Source organism: Entelurus aequoreus, linkage group LG16, assembly GCF_033978785.1.
Source record: "Entelurus aequoreus isolate RoL-2023_Sb linkage group LG16, RoL_Eaeq_v1.1, whole genome shotgun sequence".
Classification (NCBI taxonomy): Eukaryota; Metazoa; Chordata; class Actinopteri; order Syngnathiformes; family Syngnathidae; genus Entelurus; species Entelurus aequoreus.
The window spans coordinates 29,607,218-29,622,985 of record NC_084746.1 but is presented as its reverse complement, the minus strand read 5'-3'; the positions used below and the strand labels follow the sequence as shown (position 1 = coordinate 29,622,985).

The 15,768-nt window shown below is 36.6% G+C and overlaps 1 protein-coding gene across 1 annotated transcript in view; it reads left to right on the top strand.

The window, feature by feature from the left end:
• The window catches only part of tnr (tenascin R (restrictin, janusin)), a 435,043-nt gene that overhangs the window by 23,582 nt on the left and 395,693 nt on the right, over positions 1-15,768 (top strand). The window contains exon 3 of the mRNA XM_062022570.1: positions 392-951. The gene's annotated coding sequence lies outside the window, so the exon portion shown is untranslated. The remainder of the gene's footprint in view (positions 1-391; positions 952-15,768) is intronic.

The following is a 15,768-nucleotide window of genomic DNA, read 5'->3' as shown; positions in this document are numbered from 1 at the left end:
TATATATATATATATATATATATATATATATATATATATATATATATATATATATATATATATATATATATATATATATATATATATATATATATATAATAGGGGATCCAAATAGTTAGAATAAAGTCCTTATTGATACATAACTTAATTATTTATTATACAACATCAATAGTTCATGCTTTATTTTTTGTCTTCTATTCATTTTTTCATTGCAACACAGTTTGTGAACAGGACATCAGGAATTGCTGACACTTAGAGACATAGTAGGATTAAACACTCATTTTCAGACATTTTAAATGGTGCAAGCATAACTTCATTTATCTATGATTTAAATTTACTGGCTGTCCATTTTGCTTTTAATGAGCCTTTTCTATTTAATTCCGTCCTGCAGGTTGGTCCCCACCACTCCACACATTTTACACCCTGAGCATCATGGAGGAAGCCACTAGAGGCTGCACTGGCTGTGACACCCATGTGGCAGATCAATGAGGGGAGAGCGAAAGAGAGAGAGAATAGAACAAGAAATCAATGGAAAAAAGGGAAAATAAATAAGATGGTAAGATAGCATCTGTCAGGTCTCCTCAGCGGGAGGGAGTGACGGAGTGAAGAGGTAGTCGGAGCCAGCAACTGACTTAGAGAGGAGGGGAGACGGAGAGGAGAGAGAGAGAGAGAGAGAGAGAGAGAGATAGAGAGAGAGAGAGAGAGAGAGAGAGTGGAGCATCCTTCTGTATTTGTCCTCACATTCCCCACTGCAGCTGAGCCACGGAGAGGGGAGCGTGCATCTGACTGAGCCCAGTGCAACCAGCAAGGACCACCAGCACCTGCAGCAGGCTGAGACATCAACGCACCGAGCTGCACGGGGAAGGCGTCCTTCAAGCAGTCAGACCCAGACTGAAAAGAGAAACACACCACAGGGACATTGGAAGCTTTCTGCAAGTCACATCAGAGCAGGTGAGTGAAGTTTTGGGATGTGGGTCTGAAGTTCATTATGACAAGCGAGGAACTGAAGCGCCAGCCAAATGAACAATACAACAGTTGGTGTGGTTATGTCATATTTCCATTCCTGACTTTGGAGAGAGAAAACATGTCTCAATTGTGTGAAAATTCAGCTGGCATGTACTCAGCAGACATATACATATACATATACATATACATATACATATACATATACATAAACATAAACATAAACATATACATATACATATACATATACATTTACATATACATATACATATACATATACAAACATATACATAAACATAAATATATACATATACATATTCATAAACATATACATAAACATATACATATACATAAACCTATACATAAAGCACCTTTTCTAATGTCAACCAATACTTGACAATAATACACACTTGTGTGTGTTTTAAGTATGCATTTCTATGGCAAATAGATGCTTCTAATATTTTGGTTATAACTTATAGTCTTAAAATTTGTTTTTACTGTGGTTGTATGACTTGTAACAATGCAATGCATCGCGCTAAGAGGTGTTTTCTAATCTTTTGACCCTAACTAAATCATTGGAAAACATAATAGAAATTAGGGTTAAAATATTTGAAAAATATTCTTAGTGAAGGTGAGAGATTTTTGTAATCTGTTGAACCTAATTAAAATATTAGAAAACATATTAAAAGTTAAGGTCAAAACATTAGAAAACACTTATCAGTAAAACTGAGAGTTTTTTGTAATATTTTGAACCTGGGGACGGCGTGGCGAAGTTGGTAGAGTGGCCGTGCCAGCAATCGGAGGGTTGCTGGTTACTGGGGTTCAATCCCCACCTTCTACCATCCTAGTCACGTCCGTTGTGTCCTTGGGCAAGACACTTCACCCTTGCTCCTGATGGGTGCTGGTAGCGCCTTGCATGGCAGCTCCCGCCATCAGTGTGTGAATGAATGGGTGAATGTGGAAATAATGTCAAAGCGCTTTGAGTACCTTGAAGGTAGAAAAGCGCTATACAAGTATAACCCATTTATCATTTATTTACCTTGCAAAAATGATAGAAAACATATTACTGTGGAGGGTAGGGACAAAATATAAGAAACACTTCTTTGTGAAATTGAGAGCTGTCCCTAATATTTTGAACCTAAACAAACTATCAGGAAACATATTAAAAATTGTAGTCGAAATATCAGAAAACACTTCTTAGTAAAAAAAACTAGGAGCTTTTCGGGATATTTGACCCTAACCCCCACACCCTCACATCCAATGTTTTGTACATTTTTTTAAATTAGAAATTAGGGTTAAAATATAAAAAATATGATAGAAGTTCCATCCATACATTTTCTACCGCTTGTCCCTATCGGGGTCGCAAGGGGGTTGCTGGAGCATATCCCAGCTACATTCGGGCGGAAGGCAGGGTACGCACTGAAAAAGTAGGGTAAAAATATTGAAAATATATTAGAAGTTAGGGTCAAAATATTAGAAACACTTATTGGTGAAACAGAGAGCTGCTCACAATATTTGTATCTTAACCAAAACATTAGAAAACATACTAAAAGTTAGGGTCAAAACATTAGAAAACACTTATTAGTAAAATTGAGAGTTTTTTGTAATATTTTGACCCTTACAAAAATAATAGAAAACATATTAGTGGAGGGTAGGGACAAAATATTAGAAACACTTCTTGGTGAAATTGAGAGCTGTTCCTAATATTTTGACCCTAAACAAAATATCAGGAACGTATTAGAAATTGTAATCGAAATATCAGAAAGCACTTCTTAGTAAAAAAAACTAGGAGCTTTTTGTAATATTTGACCCTAACGCCCCCACCTTCCCCTCAAAAAAAAAAAAGAAAAAATATTAGAAGATATGGTCAGAATATAAAAAAATATATTAGAAGTTCCAACCATTTTCTACAGCTTGTCCCTCTCAGGATCGCGGGGTGTGGCTAGAGTCTATCCCAGCTGCATTTGGGTGAAAGGCGGGGTACACCCTGAAAAAGTAGGTTACAAATATTGAAAATATCTTAGAAGTTAGGGTCAAAACATTAGAAACACTTCTTGGTGAAACAGAGAGCTGTTCATAATATTTTTTTTATCTTAACCAAAATATTAGGAAACATATTACAAATTATGGTTGAAATATTAGAAAACATTTCGTAGTGATACTAAGAGATTTTTGTAATATATGGCCATAAAAAACAAAACAAAACATATCAGAAGTTAGGGTCAAGATATACATATTAGAAGTTAGGGTCAAAATATTAGAAACACTCCTTAGTGAAACATCGTTTTTTGTGTATTTTTAACCCACTCTAAAATATTGGAAAACATAGTACTAATAGTAGAAAACACTTCTTGGTAAAACTAAGAGTTGTTCCTAATAATTTGACCCTAAACAAAATATTGAAAAACATATTCGAAGTTGATGTCAAAATATTAGAAACACGTGTAAAGTATGGTGTAGCTAAGGCGGTGTACACCCTGAACAAGAGAAGTGAAGTGAAGTGAATTATATTTATATAGCGCTTTTTCTCTAGTGACTCAAAGCGCTTTACATAGTGAAACCCATTATATAAGTTACATTTAAACCAGTGTGGGTGGCACTGGGAGCAGGTGGGTAAAGTGTCTTGCCCAAGGACACAACGGCAGTGACTAGGATGGCAGAAGCGGGCATCGAACCTGGAACCCAAGTAGGGTAAAAATGTTGAAAATAGATTAGAAGTTAGGGTCAAAATATTAGAAACACTCCTTAGTGAAACAGAGCTTTTTGTATATTTTTTAACCTAATCTAAAATATTGGAAAACAGTAAAAATAGTAGAAAACACTTCTTGATAAAACTAAGAGTTGTTCCTAATAATTTGACCCTAACCAAAATATTGAAAACTATATTTGAAGTTTGTGTCAAAATATTATAAACACATGTGAAGTATGGTGTACCTAAGGCGGGGTACACCCTGAAAAAGTAGGGTGCAAATATTGAAAATATATCAGAAGTTAAGGTCAAAATATTAGAAACACTTCTAGGTGAAACAGAGAGCAGTTCATTATATTTGTATCTTAACCAAAATATTACGAAACATATTGGAAATGATGGTCAAAATGTTAGAAAACACTTCTCAGTGAAACTAAGAGATTTTTGTAATATACGGCCTATACCCAAAAAAACAAAAACATATTAGAAGTTAGGGTCAAAATAATAAAAACACTCCCTAGTAAAAAATAGCTTTTTGTATATTTTTATCCCACTGTCAAATATTGGAAAACATAGTACAAATAGTAGAAAACACTTCTAGGTAAACTTGGTAAAAAATTGCATTATTGGCTTTATTTTAACAACCAATCTTACGGTACATTAAACATGTTTCTTATTGCAAGTTTGTCCTTAAATAAAATAGTGAACATACAAGACAACTTTTCTTTTATTAGTAAGTAAACAAACAAAAGCTCCTAGTTTAGCTGCTGACGTATGCAGTAACATATTGTGTCATTTATCATTCTATTATTTTGTCACAATTATTAAGGACAAGTGGTAGAAAATGAATTATTAATCTACTTGTTCATTTACTTTTAATATCTGCTTACTTTCTCTTTTAACATGTTCTATCTACACTTCTGTTAAAATGTAACAATCCCTTATTCTTCTGTTGTTTGATACTTAACATTAGTTTTGGATGATACCACAAATTTGGGTATCAATCCAACACCAAGTAGTTACAGGATCATACATTGGTCATATTCAAAGTTCTCAGGTGTCCAGGGACATATTTCCTCAGTTTATAAACATAATATAAATAAAAAAAAACCCAAAGAAGATATGTGTGATGCCAAAAAAATCGACGTAATCATAGTAGTATCAACTAGATACGCTACTGTACTTGGTATCATTACAGTGGATGTCAGGTGTAGAACCACCAATGGCGTTTGTTTACATTTTGACGCCGGTGAGCTACGGTGTGTAGTGAAGCATGTTTAGCTAGTCCCCCCCAGCAAGGGAGGTTCTTTTCAGAGGCGGTATAGAACCGAATATGATTCATTAGTATCACGGTACTATACTAATACCGGTATACCGTACAACCATACTACAGTGTGTTGATTAGTTGGGAAGTAGTCTTTCACATTAAGTTGAAAGTGCCAGTCTTTTGCTGTGCTCTAAAAAGTGTCCATACAGTAAGTATTGTACTTAATACACACCAGCTGTTTGATTGTAATGTACATTTAAGTTGTAGTCTGGAGCCATAAATCACTATGTAAAATTGCTAATGTCACTAGCATGTTTGATTGATTGATTGATTGAGACTTTTATTAGTAGGTTGCACAGTGAAGTACATATTCCGTACAATTGACCACTAAATGGTAACACCCGAATAAGTTTTTGAACTTGTTTAAGTCGGGGTCCACTTAAATTGATTCATGATACAGATATATACTATCATCATAATACAGTCATCACACAAGATAATCACATTGAATTATTAACATTATTTACAATCAGGGGTGTGGAGGGGGTGGGGGGGGGGGGGGGGTAGGATATGGACATCAAGTAGTGGACATAGAGAGAGAGAGAGAGAGATCAGAAGGCATAAGAAACAGTATCTGCATTTGATTGTTTACATTTGATTATTAGCAATCCGGGGAGTGTGTTAGTTTAGGGTTGTAGCTGCCTGGAGGTGAACTTTTATTGCGGTTTTGAAGGAGGATTAAAGATTAAAAGATTAAAGTACCAATGATTGTCACACACACACTAGATGTGGTGAAATTTGTCCTCTGCATTTGTCCCATCCCCTTGGGGAGCAGTGGGCAGCAGCGGCGCCGCGCCCGGGAATCATTTTGGTGATTTAACCCCCAACTCCAACCCTATGTTGCTGAGTGTAGAGATGCCCTTTCTTTTATACCTGTTGGGAGCGCATTCCACATTGATGTGGCATAGAAAGAGAATGAGTTAAGACCTTTGTTAGTTCGGAATCTGGGTTTAACGTGGTTAGTGGAGCTCCCCCTGGTGTTGTGGTTATGGCGGTCATTTACGTTAAGGAAGTAGTTTGACATGTACTTCGGTATCAGGGAGGTGTAGCGGATTTTATAGACTAGGCTCAGTGCAAGTTGTTTAACTCTGTCCTCCACCTTGAGCCAGCCCACTTTAGAGAAGTGGGTAGGAGTGGGTAAGTATATGGCATATTCAATGTAAATTAGCATCGAGCTAGCTTATTTTGATAAAAGGATGCTTACTTTTGAGAGCTTTCTATCAGGCAGGTTTGCTTTGTTAGTGTATGAATTGCAAAATTACGCCTGTTTGCCCGCTAAGTGTGACATCAGGTGCAACAGACTTTTTGGGAATTGGTACCGAATTCGGAACCCATCGCAAAATGTATGATGAAACGCTTAGCAAGAGAAGTCTGGTGCACCTTCAGTCCCGCCGAGTTAATGTTCAGATTCATCAAGAAATACGTTTAATCTCCATATCTCCCACCGAATGAACATCACACGTCGAGCCCAATTTGTAAACGCCCCCGCCGAGCCCGATATGTCTCACCATCCATCTGCGCGCTCCTCTTCCCAGAACCTTTCCACCCGGCCGACCCCTTTCGTTATCTTCCGCACCGGCCTGTGAAGGTTATAGAGTTGCTTTAATTTGTCAAAGACCAGCCGAGACGCACGTGGTCCACTGTCACCGCAGGGGGTGGGGGAAGCAGGTAGGCGGATGAAGCCGAAAGTGGTGCTGATGTGGAAAGTGAGAGACTGGAAGGGAAAATGGCACAAGCTGTGAAAATGAGAAAGGCAAGCTGTGAGGAAAAAAAACAGCAATTCCGTTTCTTTTGTAAAAATACGCAGCGGAGTGAATTTCTGCTGATTTTCTTTCCCTTCCTGTTTGTGTTGGACTGTCAGTAGGGTGTCAATGTTTGGATGCATCATACTGTGCTCCCATGTGACTGTGGTGTCATCGAGCCAAGTATTTTCTCTCTCCATCCTTCTTCGGCTTCCCAGCACTCTCCCCACACTGAACAGCCTGTCTGTCCACAACACTCAGCTGAATAATCGTAATTGTATCTTCACATGCCTCTTACCTATTAAATATGGATCTCATTAAGTACCGTATATATTCATATTACCGTATTTTCCGGACTATAAGGCGCACTTAAAATCCTTTTCGACAGTGCATCTTGTAACCCGGTGTGCCTAATGTATGGAATAATTCTGGTTTTGCTTACCGACATTGAAGCAATTTTATTTGGTACATGCTGCAATGATAAGTGTGACCAGTGGTTGGCAGTCAAACATAAGAGATACGTGAAGACTGCACTATAATGGCAATATGACTCAAGTAAACAACACCAACATTTTATATGTTCCGTTGAAAATATAGAACATTACACACGGCGCTCAAAAATCTGTCAAAATGTTGTAGTACGACTTTGGTAAGGTATGAAGCTGCACCGCTTGATGGATTGCCGGCGCATTAATAAGGTGTGTATAAGGTAAGACATATTATCTGGCGTTTTGTTTCGCAATATTATGCAAAAGCAACTTTTCTTACCTTCTGGTACCTGCTGATGTGTATTTGGGATCTGCATAAATCCTGAAAAATTGCGTGCCTCCGCCTTTGTAGTTCACCGTAGTCCATAAGCTTTTTCTTTTTCTCTATCTTCTTGTTATGTGACATTCATCCTCCGCTGTTGCCATTTTTAGTATAAAGTAGTGTAAAGTTCATACTTGCCAACCTTGAGACCTCCAAATTCGGGAGATTTTTTTTGGGGGTGGGGGGGTGGGGCCAGGGGGCAGGGTAAAGGGGGAGGAGTATATTTATAGCTAGAATTCACTGAAATTCAAGTATTTCTTTTATATATATATATATATATATATATATATATATATATATATATATATATATATATATATATATATATATATATATATATACATATATATATATATATATATATATATATATATATATATATATATATATATATATATATATATATATATATATATATATATATATATATAAAATACAATAAATACTTGACTTCAGTGAATTCTAGCTATATATAAATATGTATTTTATTATATAAATATATATAGATACATATATATAAAATGAATACTTGAATTTCAGTCTTCATTTATTTACACATATACACACATAACACTCCTCTCTATTCATTGTTGTATTTGAAAGTGCAATGCTTTGCAGCCAGTAGCACAGCCTTTGAAGGAGCATAGGTATGTGCAGTGTAATATTCTGGGTTGGAGTCAATAACCAGGCGAGGTGATGAAGTTACGTCTCTTTACTTCATACTTCAGAACCGACTCCCACACTTGCCGTCAGGGTGCGCAATACAACGTAAACCGTTGGCCAACCAAAAAGTAACTTTTTGGTCGGCCAAAAGGGGGAAAAAGTAACTTTTTGGTTGGCCAACGGTTTACGTTGTATTGCGCACCCTGACGGCAAGTGTGGGAGTCGTTTCTGAAGTATGAAGTAAAGAGCGGACGTGACGACAGGCTGTCCTCACTCAGGTCTGCACGGACCTGGAGGGGGCGTGCCTTAAGTCCGGCTGGAAATCGGGAGAAATTCGGGAGAATGGTTGTCCCGGGAGATTTTCGGGAGAGGCACTGAAATTCGGGAGTCTCCCGGAAAATTCAGGATGGTTGGCAAATATGGTAAAGTTCTTACTTATATCTGTCAGTAAACTCGCCATGAAAGCGCTAAAACATACCGGTGTAGTGAGTTTATATTATTCACCCAAGGAACTTTAGTTATTAGAGAGTTCCGGTCGGACGTTTTATTCACGGGACACATTTCCGGCGTTGTTACACTAGTGAGCCACGGATGAGGAGATGCTACTCCGTTATTGATTTAAGTAAAGTCTGAATGTCATTAGTTAGCTCCATCTTTTGACACTTCTTCCACTCCCGTCCTTGCTCGCTACACTGCTACAACAAAGATGACGGGGAGAAGACGCTGCCGAAGGTGAGTCACGTAAATAAGACCGCCCACAAAACGGTGCATCCGGAAACGACTGTCAGAAAGCGGCATGCAGATGATCTGTAAAACATAATGTATTCAACATTTTGACCAAATAACTACCATTACATGTTATGTAGACCACAAGGAAGTGTTTTACATTACGAAAAAGAAAAAAAAAAGACTCCTATTATGCGCCCTATAATCCGGTGCGCCTTATATTTGAAAAAAAGATCGAACATAGACCATTTATCGGCAGTGCATCTTATAATCAGGAGTTCCCTATGGTCCGGAAAATACGGTACACATCCGGCCCTTTACCATGAATTGATTAACGTGGACCCCGACTTAAACAAGTTGAAAAACTTATTTGAGTGTAACCATATAGTGGTCAAATGTACGGAATATGTACTGTACTGTGCAATCTACTAATAAAAGTCTCAATCAATCAATCAATCAATCAATCAATCAATCAATCAATCAATCAATCAATCAAAACCCTGATTGCATTCCTGTTATTTTGCATTCAATTAAAAGGTTCAATTAGTAACAGTGATAGTGAACCATTAGAGGGCAGACGTTAGCAAATATTGAAAGTTTTGAGATCGATTTGCTTTTTCTTTGACTTTGTTGTCATTCCATCGCTGAATTGTACCAGTGAGAGAAAAGGGGGAAAGGTTTGATGATGAACATAAAACCAGACATAGAACTACATTCTACAGTAATATCTGAGAATACAAGTTCAATTGGTTCTGTGACGCAGCCCGCACCTTGAAAAAAATCATAATGCGAAACAGCGATTGAAATTAATTTTAAATGGCCCCGTGAAAGCAACACATTTTTAACATGCAACATGCCTTTTAAAAGAAAAACAACTTTGTAAAGAAATAGAATAATAATTCAAACAAAACAATACACTGCTTGCAACGACAGTACTTTTATTAAGTAATGTAACATGTGCAGCTTTTTACTTTGAAGAGTGGACATTTATGCTATCTCTTTACAGCTGTCAAACACACCATCAACAGCTTCTCCATATTTTGATGGGAAAATGTCAGCTGTTTGTATATTATTTTAATTCCTAAACATAATAGGGATGTAAAGGTTTACAATCTCATGGTGTGATATTATTGCGGTGTATGTCCTCCCCTAAAGAGCTAGTACAAATGCTATATTGTGTAAAATGAATGTTCCAATCATTTTTTCTAGTACAAACAAGTGCTAATAATTGTGCACTTGTTTCAAGCAAACATTTTAAAGAATATCTTACAGTTGATGTCTTTAAAGTAACAATTTAAACATTCAGTGTAACAAGTGTACAACAATAATGTACAGTTTAGTGTCTTTCAACTTTTACATTATGTGATGCAGTGTGGAAAATGTAAACTAACAATATTACTTTTAATAATGTAAATACCTCACAAACTGATGTTTGGCTTCGCTGGCTTCAAATATATTTGCTGTGTGACGGTTTGAGGTGGCAACATGTCCAGGGTCTACCTTGCCTACCGCCCGAGTGCTACTGGAATTGATTCCAGCCATCCCTGTGACATGGCAAGACAAACATTTTTTTTGGGTGATTTCCCACCATGAGGTGCGCCGCCAACAGCCTTAGAAACGTTCAGAACGCAGACTTTCCTACCTCCGCCAAAAAAATAAAGTTTTGGCCTGGGCTTGTTTCTCTGTCCCTGCGCAGAGGCTTCTGGGAGATGTAGTTTATTTAAGAAAACTACACTCACTAAACTTTTCGTTTGATACTGTCAAAGGTCAGTGTCTTATTGAGAACACTTTGAAACCGAACTACCACAGTATTTATAATACCATTACATCCCTAAAATACATCCCCTCCCTCTCTGTGTATTTCCGTCTTCACCAATAAGAGTCTTCAATAAGGGAAAAAGTGATGTTGAATGTTTAAAAAAAAATAAATGTATGTACCGTATTTTTCGGACTATAAGTCGCAGTTTTTTTCGTAGTTTGGCCGGGGGTGCGACTTATACTCAGGAGCGACTTATGTGTGAAATTATTAACACATTACCGTAAAATATCAAATAATATTATTTAGCTCATTCACGTAAGAGACTAGACGTATAAGATTTCATGGGATTTAGCGATTAGGAGTGACAGATTGTTTGGTAAACGTAAAGCATGTTCTATATGTTATAGTTATTTGAATGACTCTTACCATAATATGTTACGTTACTGTAACATACCAGGCACGTTCTCAGTTGGTTATTTATGCGTCATATAACGTACACTTATTCAGCCTGTTGTTCACTATTCTTTATTTATTTTAAATTGCCTTTCAAATGTCTATTCTTGGTGTTGGGTTTTGTCAAATAAATTTCCCCAAAAAATGCGACTTATACTCCAGTGCGACTTATATATGTTTTTTTCCTTCTTTATTATGCATTTTCGGCACGTGCGACTTATCCTCCGGTGCGACTTATGCTCCGAAAAATATGGTATATATATTTTATTTTCTACAAGTAAAACTAGAATTATTCTCTATGAAACTTGTTTTGTGGTAATATGTTGGGGTATTTGTAATAATTATTTACAGGAAAAATATAAATTTTTTACAATTCGGTCTTTATTGGACCTTGTAGAACGGATTACTCACGTAAACCAAGGTAACACTGTAATTTTTCATAGCTTTTTTTTCTGCGGACAGCAAACTGGTTGAGACGAAACCAACAGCGTCTCTGCTGATCACAGCCACATAGTGCATTATGTTTTGCATCAACTGGCCAATAATTAACAGTCACAAGACATCTAATTTTTTTAACAATCAACTAATCGATTATTATTTCCATTCGTACACATGGCTGCTCAGTACAAAATGTCTGAAGTTAGCTTAATGTGCATTGCAGAGTCTGCTGCCTAAATGTCAAGAGACTCACGTTCCAGAAACACAGGCTGCTTTTCCTTTGCACGAGCATCTGAAGGCTCTCGCAGTTTTTTTTAAAATGCAAATCAGTCTCGTAAGAACCTCAGCAAAGTGCTTAAATCACGTATGCAAAAATATCGCCATAAATTGTAGATGGGAAAGCAGCCGTTTGTTCACATTTACACACATTGCTGCAGCTTGTGCGTTAGTTACCTTCCTTCACTGTTTCCCTCACATCCACATTTACTGTATTTTCTCAGCCATAGGGAGCTGAACACGATCTTAGATATTTCATATTTACAATTTTTCTTGAATGCTTTGTAACAGAAGCCAACTCAAGCTCGACATTTTTAAAAGATAGCCCTGAACAGTGTTTCTGATGGTAAAAAAAAAAAGTATACATTTTGTTTGCAAAGAGCTCTAACCTTCCTCAAGCATTTAAAATATGCAACAACTATTTATTTGATCCTTCAAACAACTCAACTTGCCAGCAATGTATGGACACTTCTTATCAATTGCTATCAGTGGTGCTACCGCCAGAAAAATAATCCATCCATCCATCCATCCATCCATCCATCCATCCATCCTTGACAACACAGGGTCAATCCAGACAGACTACTTTAGGTATACTAGTATTATACTAGTACTGTTCCACAACGTTCCAATTGAGGTCCTCTCATTTTCCTCACTTGGGCTATTCAACTGGTGGCCTGCAAGTTTAAATAACTTGTGAGAGACTCGTGTTTTTTGCAACAGACTCTTAAACACACCAGAGTGCTGTCATAGAGATGATCTTTGACTAGCTTTTTTGCAGATGGTCCTTAAAAACAGCAGACTGCTCCTGTAACTCTGAAAAAAAAATAGACCAAAATAAAATTAAATGTCTAATGTAGAGGATGCTGGTTCTCCTGAATATACAAAATAAGAATAATAGTGAAGGGAGAAGTCCAGCCCCCCAGTCCATAGCTTTCTGAAAATGTGGCACCCGAAACAATTAAGTTGAATAACCCTGCTAAAACTGTTCAATTGATTATTTCACAGCACTAAGCACTAAAATAAATACACACAATTATGATTGTCACCTTGACTTATGATTTCAAAGCAAGCTATCCATCAATTTGTACGTAAAAAAAAAATCAACTGGTGATAACCAAATGCACAGGCAATTGTGTACTAATATCATGAGGCCCATATACATTTACAGTATAATTACAGTACAGTACAGGCCAAAAGTTTGGACACACCTTCTCATTCAATGCGTTTTCTTTATTTTCACGACTATTTACATTGTAGATTGTCACTGAAGGCATCAAAACTATGAATGAACACATGTGGAGTTATGTACTTAACAAAAACAGGTGAAATAACTGAAAACATGTTTTATATTCTTGTTTCTTCAAAATAGCCACTCTTTGCTATGATTACTGCTTTGCACACTCTTGGCATTCTCTCGATGAGCTTCAAGCACACCTGTGAAGTGAAAACCATTTCAGGTGACTACCTCTTGAAGCTCATCTACAATGTAAATAGTCAGGAATATAAAGGAAAAACACATTGAATGAGAAGGTGTGTCCAAAATTTTATTATAACAATCTATTAAAGTATAAGAAACTGTTACTCGGCTGTCAATGTCTTCTGTTTTAACGATGAGGCCATATCTATTTAAATGGCCTCATCGTGAGAGACATGGCAACTTTTAAAACCTGCTGCCTGGTTGCTAATTGAAAGTTTGTGTAGATACATGTCAAATGCATGCTTCAGTGAGTTCATACTGAGCTGGAAAGTATCTAAAAGTTAGATATAGAGAGTTTCTGGTTGGTTACAATGTCTAAAACAGTCGAATTTGAACTACATGAATGAGATGCATGTTAAGTGTTTTGCAAAAGGATGGGGAAAAAGTGTCACTCCAAGTGTTTGCAAGATGTATATTTTGCTCTGCTGAGACAGTGATGATTTAAACTGACTAAGATCTCAGTTTCTTTAAGCACGTCAAAGCTATTGAGAAAAAACTGTAACATCATTTCAGGGCGATTGTGCTGTCCCTTTTGCACTGTTGTTAATTGCTTACTTGCCATTAGGTAGACCGTTAAACATGGACCAATGTGGCTTTCATTAGTGCTTGCATCATTCTAGCGGATGGCGATAAGATTCAGACAGTAACTACGCCAAGAAGTCTGTGCTCTCAGCCGTGACTCCAATGCTAAATTCACAGATTCCCTCTGTGCTCATTACACTATTAGTGTTGCCGTTTTGCACACAAGCTAATTGAATTATAAATACCCCAACAATTAACACTGTGTACATGAAGAGCCCCAGTTTTTTTTTTTTTTAGTCATAAAAAATACAATCATGTGTGCTTACGGAACCAGAAGTATTCATAACAGAGAGAAACAACCCTTTTGTGCGAATGAGTGTGAATGAGTGTGAATGAGTGAATGGGGGAGGGAGGTTTTTTGGGTTGGTGCACTAATTGTAAGTGTATTTTGTGTTTTTTATGTTGATTTAATTAAAAAATAAAAATAAAAATAAATATATATATATTTTTCTTTATTATTTATTTATTTATGATTGTGCGATCTCGGTGGTTGGGGACCACTGCTCCAACAAGAGAAAGGTGTGCTCAGGCAAGGATTTTTTTCGCTCTATTGTGGTCTAAAAAAACAACTGTTGAAGGCAGCCTATGATGAATTTGGTCTTTTTTGACTTATAAATAAATGTTAAATACTCATGTTAAACAATGCCAAAATGTCAACTCATAATGTTCGTGCATTTTGGCATGAGCTTGCACATAGTTTTGGATGCCTCTATTTGCGGGGTTTTGCACTCTGGCTAAGTTGCGACATCACTGCGAGGTGGATGTACGTATTTTGACACAGAAGCAAAGGGGGAAGAGCTCATAAAAAGGGTACAATAGAGTATTATTTGCATTAAATCGTGACATGCGCATAATAACACGGACATGCGACATTCAGTGACATGAGTTTTGTTTGAAGCAGCTTTTTTATGATTGGCGAGTGTGCATTTGTACTGAATGTTGTGACCAGGTGAATCTATATCATGTTTAATAAGTCTATTTTTGACTGTGCCTGGGGGAAAAAAAATGTTGTGGCGACTTCAAGACATATTTCAAAGTGTACTTTTTTTTCTTATTTTTAAAATTAATCAGTCCAAAAAAATAATACACAATAATACAATAACAATACAACTCCAATTCCAAAACCAAACTCGGCCCAGCGACATTCAGAATAGAAATCAACAGAGCAATTGAGAGGACACACAAACATGACACAAAACAATCCAAAAGTAGTCAAACAAAAATGAATAATATTGACAACAGTATCAATATTAATAAGAATTCCAACGTAGCAGTGATTATATATCCCTAATTTACATTATCATCACAGCCATTTATAAAAAAAAAAAAAAAAAACATTTAAAAAATGAACAACTGTGTCACAGTGGCTTACACTTGCATTACATCTCATAAGCTTGACAACACATTGTGTCCAATATTTTCCACAAAGATAAAATAAGTCTTATTTTATGTTCATTTAATAGTTAAAACAAATGTAAATAATGGATTCCATATTCCAATATATGACTCATTATTATCTAAACTAAATGCATTTTTTTTCTACCGATATCCTCTCCATAGCGTGTCTGTACCAGTCAGTATGAGTTGGACTATCAACATCTATCCATTTTTTTAATATTACCCTTTTTGTTGCTATGATACTTTTGGACACAGTGGGGTATGGTTTCATTTGCAATCTGGAAATGTTTCCTGAATTGACCATCTTGCAGACAGAACAAAACATGTCTTAAAAGTGACTGTGGTGCAAAATGTATGCAACATTCACACCCGTTATATCCAATATGTATTATCTATACCAGATGTCTTCAACGTTTTCCAGGCCAAGAACCCCCAAACTGATGGAGAGATGGACCAGGGATTTCA